Source organism: Branchiostoma lanceolatum, chromosome 3, assembly GCF_035083965.1.
Source record: "Branchiostoma lanceolatum isolate klBraLanc5 chromosome 3, klBraLanc5.hap2, whole genome shotgun sequence".
NCBI classification, from domain to species: Eukaryota; Metazoa; Chordata; class Leptocardii; order Amphioxiformes; family Branchiostomatidae; genus Branchiostoma; species Branchiostoma lanceolatum.
Window position 1 is genome coordinate 19,892,508 of NC_089724.1, and position 7,412 is coordinate 19,899,919.

The window sequence follows — 7,412 nt, forward strand, 5'->3', positions numbered from 1 at the left end:
CGTCAGGACGTCATCAGCACGTAGTCGAGTGTAAATTCGCGTGAAAAGTTGACATTTTGTGGTCGCGTGTTTGTGTTCGATTCGTCATAAAGTGATAAACCATCTGACACGGCGTAGTGACAGTTGCAACCATAGCATGGTATTAGAATCAGTCTACGTCTAGGTTTCATAACCATTCTATTTCAAAATTCGAACAGACCTATGATAATTTCTGGTATGCATACGAAGAAATAAAACTATTTCTCACAGTGGAATAAATGTAAGGTTGACCCCCGTATTAGAGTTGCTTACGCGTATATTCCTGCCCTTCCGGGTTAAAAGCATATCAAACATTTCCAGGCTGTACAATATGGCGTGTGGAAGTGTGATAGAAACGTTTTCAAGAGCTGGATCAGGGAGGGAGATTACGTTGATGTTTAGATTTGCCATTTCGCATTCCACACAGCCAAAATGATGTGTAAAAATGACTTTGTTTTTAGTTTGGTGAGGCGAAAAGACCCGTTCCTTACGTTTGTGTGGCTGTGTAGCAAAGGACTTTGGCACCTGTACGATACGACTTAGCCATGCGCATCTACAAAGTGTAGTAACCAGACGAATTGAAGAAAAACGACCGACTCAAAATGACAATGGCTCGGGCTAACGGTCAAGTGGCACAACTTCCGCTGCGATAAATATGTACGTCCCTAGGCCTGGTGTCTACGCGTTCCTTGGATACCACTGTTACACAAGCGTCAAGGCAGGTGATCCAATACAGAACAATACACCGTGGGCTCCATCGACGCCAGTTGCAATGTCGAAACACTGCTTCGTATTATGATTTTTTTCGATGGCAGTTTTCTCAGATGTAAGAATGAATTTCGTCAGAAAAAAACTATGATACTTTCTTGAGCCGTTTCACAAGACGTTCAAAGAACATGCTCTTGTCTACTCTTGAATAAACCTGGAAATTGAAAGAAATGCCTGACTATTCTTTGTTCGGTTGGTTGGTTGGGTGGATGGAATAGAAAACGACTATACCATTGTGACAGTGTATATAATTGGCCCTTAGAAGTCCAGAAATGTCGGCTGGAAAAGTTCTTGTGTCGTAAGGCAGTGGTCATTAAGTGTTATTACCTTCTTCACCTCGGGGCTCACCGAGAGAGAAAACAAATATGTACTTTCCCCCACCGAGCGCGAGGGAATGGTGGTCTCCATTGATTAAGGGAGCAATTTATTTCTGAGCTGGAGACGCCGGGAGAGACCAGGCTGCTTTTGGCTGGGACAAACGCCAAGACCAACTGACTCAGTTGGCGCGGAATTTCACCTTGGAAATGTGAACATTACGTAATGACGAGTGGCCTACACGAGCTGTATCTAAGACCGCATGTCGCCCAGGATTTCTACCCGTTCGCTTGCTCGTGAAGCTGGTAGTTTTATAGCCGGTAAATAACAACAATAACCATAACAACAAGCGACGTTTCCTCGACCTCCTTGTTGATTTCTAACATCATTGTCCTATTGTGTCGCACACCTGAAGGATGGGAAAACAAAGGAAACCCGAATCTCTTCAGGTGCGACATCCTGTTTGCGTGTGTCAGTCGGTAATGGTTAGGAGGAATTCCCATTACGTGTGATACACTATCTTCTCACATTGTGTCGGACGTCGTGGTCGTCATGGTAACGACACAAAACAGGGATCAAACTATGCGTCCTCGCTAGGAAACCTGTGTCTTAATCTGGTGAGGAGTATCTAAGCAGCGAAATGGAGGAAGGAAAGGATGGAGAGGGGGGTTTATGATCCTGGTCAAATATGTAATTGGTTCGTCTCGATGAAGATAGGAGTGTTTGGGGATAAAAGTGGGATGAATAAAGCAGAACAAAGTGTAGATTTACAAATATCCACGATTTATGAATTTCCACAATTTCACAATCAAACGTTATTGCACAACAAATGTAACAGGTACAACGTATGACAAGTTCGTAGGTATCACACGTGATTGGTATGGTACTTATCGGGGGGGGGGGGTGCTCATCCTCTTAACTGTGTTTTCGGTTTAAGATTTCAATAAATGTGATACCTCTGATATATTCTATTTGTTATGAAATAACTCCAAACAAACGGAATTCGAGGATGAACCGAGAAAGCCTTTTCATGTATCAAAAGAACTAGTAGAAACACCATACATTTCTACAGGAACAGTAACAATGGCCCACCAGACCCAGAAAGAAACCAGCAAACTACACGAATGATTTAGTGAGCTTCGATTCACCAGTACACTTCCCAGACTCGAGAGTATTATTTTACTTTGAGCACAGAGTAAATATGGGAAATATTAGTTAATAAGTTCGCCCCAGCCATTTCCCAATGCGGAAGTGTGGTCGTTATGCAAATTCAGATGCTAGAAGTGCAGGCGTTGCTTATGGGTTGGGTTTCTGTATTCTATGAGGCTTTTCAAAATGTGTAGCGTGTACCAGTCTATATAAGCACGAAATTGAATAGTAATGAAATAAAATCGCTCCCCATAACAGTGATAATCTTTTAGACAAGACGATTCCATAGTTTTCTTAGATTTTATTTTGGAGAGTAGACTGCATACGGGATTGTCCCCAGCCATTGTGGACATGGACATCGGGTTTTCCCAGAGGATGTCGGCGGGCTTGCTCGCTGCTGTTCACCGACTAATTTAGTATATTTCACGGCACTTGGTCACGGGGTTTTCATCGGTCTCCGTGGACCCACCGGTCGCAGCGCGAATAATCGGCAGAGGCAGATATGTACCTTTCCTCATGGGTGCGGTCAGGGGGCCGGTGCTCATGGAAGTTTCGGAGCGTTAATTTCACCGCTGAATCTACAATAAACATGTACTTTTATGATAAAAATCAATGAATTTTCTCTTATTCCGTTTTTGTTATTTCACTGCATTGAAGTGCGACCATAAACAGGAAAGCTTCGGCAATGATTGAGCCACCTGCTCTGCAGACAGAGAAATGAAGATCACTTTCACTTTCAGTACATCGTGACAGCGTGGAGTCTCGGTCTGTCCAGGTATGATCTTCCGATTGGGACGATGTTTCTAGTTTCATGCTAGTAGAATTGTAGAAATAATTTCTAAGATGTCAGATTATTGAAAGGTAATGTAGAATAATGCGAACTACATAGCCAGAGTGCTCACAAAGGAAAGGTTATATATGCATTCCTCCTATCGAATTAGGTCACTATCGTCATTATATGACTAGTTTAGATGTTTCACAAGGTGATTCAAATGTGAGAAATGAGTTCTAACTAGTGAGTGAAATTCTAATGGTACAGATTCGTCAGTCAATTTTACCAAAGATGCGTCTGCACACGACATCGACTTCTGCTTGGAGAGTGACTTTGATCACATATCTGATAAAAGGCCCATAACGACCTGTGTCTTTTTAGAATTCTCTTTGACAGAAAGAAAGTACATCGCAGGTACAGACACACAGTTATGAAAGCAACAATTGTACAATGACATAGTCACATAGTGCTGTCTAACTCTTACGTTTTTGCCATATTGAATAAGATTAAAAAATATATATTACGTGCAATGCTAGAAATGCAGACAGTATCACATCACTGGATTTTTGCTGCTCTGATACAGATATCACCTGTGGCGCTCAATCGATTTAGTTTTAGCTGTCATGAATGCCTTTCATGAAGACACAAACCAGACAGTTGTGCCGCTCTCAGAACCGGAGATTTGAAGTCATTTCCATCATAGTGTTATCAATCCTGGGCCTGATGGCTCAAAACTGGCCTTCCATTTGCAAAGCCGTAGTTGTTGTAATGTGTGATGTGCCCAATGTGATGTATATGAGAGGAGTGAGGATGTGATGTCTGTACCATCTCGGGGGATTGTGTTGTGCGTTAATTGTGAAATGGACCCCTTTTGTTTCGAGCGTGTAATGAGAAAATGTTCGCTCGTGTCGGGACAAAATCATGACAAATGCGAGAGCTTTCCTACGCAAATGCATCGATCTGCGAGCATTAACGCAATCTGGGCCGGGGAGAGGACTCCCTGCCCGCCTGACACCGCTTGTGTGGGCCGCCTTGCCGGGGCATTAAGTGCAGAATTAAAGCGCATTTAGCGCAGGGAAGTGTCTCGTTAATTCAGTTGGCACGAGCACTGCACTCACACTTGTCATTCTTGATTTACACCCCATTTCTCCATCAACGCCGGCCAAGTACAAAATGATGTTTTTATGGCGTCTTCTCGGCGTTGAGTGGGGCCGAAAATTTGGGATATCCTCCACTTAACGGAGCATTATGGCGGGATAAATGGCGAGTTATTGACAGGGAAATGGGAATGTCGTGTACGAAGGTTACACACGTCATGCGGGGTAATCCGATTTTTGTTGCTTATTGTCCGAAACTGAATATGTGCACCAAAGTGGACACCAATAGATTATTCTGCGATGTCCCAGAACTTTAGTGGGTTCAAAAGCTCGCAGTGGGAAGACCAGACTTTGCAAAGCCTTTGAGAATATCACAACAAAGAGACGTCGTTTATTCTACAAGAAAGCAAAGTAGCTTGAGGTACCAAGGTCATTATCAAGGTCAAATAGAGGAGAGTGGTTTAGTACGTACACAGTACTTCGTCAGATACATTTATCAGTGAATACATGGTCACAGACAGTATACACCATCAAAGGCACACTTTTCATTCAAAGATGATGGGTTGGAGGACCAGGTAAGATACTTGTCCGAAAGGACATCACGTTTGATACCTGGAACCAAGGACATTACAATGTCCCTGCTGGAACAGAGACTGGAGGGAAATTGGTTGGAGAGGGTCTGCTGGTTTTGTAGCGGCGAGAGTCATAGCAAGAATGCAAAAAATCAAAACAAGGCCACTCTTTACCAAAGACTTAAGAAATATTCTGATCGTAGAATAACTGCTGGAATCGTTTTCGCCGTTAGAAAACGTCTACTATGATCGCAATAAGCGCAGTTGGCCAGTTGACAGGTGACTTGCGAGAAGCGGCCCTAGTTGCAGTTTACTTGTTAGTCGTTAGATGTCGCTCCTTCACGGCGACATTAGCCTGTAGCAAGTGTCACCCCACATTTACCAACGCGGATATCAACGAATATCTCAAACAAACCGAAGTAACCCGAGAAAATCAAAACTGACTCAAGTGTATGATATTTAGCAGGTTTTCTCATTCTCTGCATATATTTATCTAATTATACGTAGTTGGTGAAGCACATGGCTAATCTGTCCCCCGAGAGACATTATCTTGAGCAATCACCAGTAATCATTTCCGCTAATTCAGCATTTCAATGACTACAAACAGACATCAAGTACCTCATAGAAATCATAACTGTTATTTTGTATCATGAAATGTGTTAAGAATACTGTAATGTTACATTTGGAGCATTAGCTGTCAACACAGGGAAACATGGTGTTACTTGTATGGGCGGTTATGTCCGTTACACAGAGGAGCCCGGAGAGTTAATATGACCCACACACGACCTTTCTCAGTACATGTGACCAGCTGTCATTTGCAGTTTTTCGCTCATTACACACGCATCAAATTAATAGAAATGGAGTAAATGAAATTAATCTAAAATCGTCATTTGGGGGATGAGGAAAAAGAGGAACGGTCCAGTGGATTTCACCTGCTGCCTTCAACCTAAAATTCTTTGAAATCCCCCTTCTCAATGATTTGAGTTGATATTTCTTTCAACAATTGATTGTAGACGTACGTGCTGTGTTGTGTATGATTATCTGTTGTTGATCACGTGCAGTAAAACGATGCATTTGTTTGAAAACAAACCCGTCCTCTGAGGCTGGGTAAGGAACAGCGTTACCATACATTCATCATCATCATATGATACATCAAATTGGTTGTGTGCATAAAAACTATGAAAATAGTAATCTAATTAGGTACTACATGTATTTCTTGAAATTTCATCAGTCTAAGTAATATCTATCAGAAATTAACGCTCCCTCCGACGCCCGAGGTTATATTGTAATCTCCAAGCAGATTTTCGGTTGTCAAGAGTATCCACAGGCAGAAATCGGCTCGGGTTGGCCCTAGCCCTGGATACTGTTTCTGCCCATGGATACTGTCTTGCCAACCAAAAGATCTTCTTGGAGATTAGTTATTGCATCATTAAGTAAGCCACACACCTGATAGCATTTTAAAGAAAAGAAAAAAAGTGATCTATTGATAGACGAAGACAAAAACACCGTTGCATTTGTTCAACGTCTTCTTGATTCACTAAGTAGGATTGAAATTTGGATGTGATAGCCTTTCAGAAAGTGATTCACAGGACATGTACACTCGATCATTTACAAATGGGAAGGAACATATGATATCAATGACCCATTGTTTTGTTCAAATATCTTCAATACTGTCATTCTTGATTTTGATATGGTCGCAATTTCGAAAACAAAGTCAAATAAGCCTCAAAAGCTTAAGTCTCTTTGCGAGCCTTTTGCAATTTCTTAATTCACGAAAGGACAAAAATTTCTCAATTTGATAGACGGTCGATACACTACTTTTCTTGGGGTAACCGATAGCGGTACTGCAGATAAGTAAGGCTCTGTTAGGGTTTGTATTCCGGACTCGTAAAAATACTTCAAAAGACAAGACATTAGGCTTACAGCCAGTGAAAACTTTCTCACACATGTCCAGACGTCTTTGCATACATTTACAAGGACTTTTACACCTTTTGGAACACTAGTTGATAAGAAAAGGATTAATTTTGGGGGCGCCGCGTGAGGAACCATTGGAAGCGCCACCTATCTTCATATACCATATATAATATATAATGTCCTTGCATATACATATCACTTCTTGTACGCAATGCGTATATGGACACCATTCGCTTTCCTTTACTTAGGCCTTAACTCAACTGACCATATACGTATATGGCAAACACCATACAATAAAATGTCATAACAAGGGCAAACCCACAAATATAGACTTCTCATATAGTTCGGTTTACTGAAAACACTGTATATAACGTTACTGTATCACGGCATACACAGACTGGTGGTATGATTCAAAATGAAGTTGACAGGTACCCAGTTTAATGTTTTTGTAAAACCATTCTATATAACCAGTCTATACACTAGTAATCAGTCTATATCTTGCAGGTTTGCCCTTGGTATATCATGTCGTGGTCTGATGTCCAGAGGTTCATTCTGTAAGCGTATGAACTTAGTTCGAGTAAAAGACATAAGCTGTCAAGGGGCGGAGGATGATGTCCACATATATCCTTAAATAACACATTACTTACAGGAAGTGATGTGATGCGTATGTATGTTTATAGGTGGCGCTTCCACGGGCGGCTTCGGTGTTACATTGGCTCCTCGTGAGGCGCCCAACATCGGTCCTTTTTATACCAAATAGTGTTTTAAAAATCGCAAAGGTCCTTCTAAATATATGTGAATACAGCT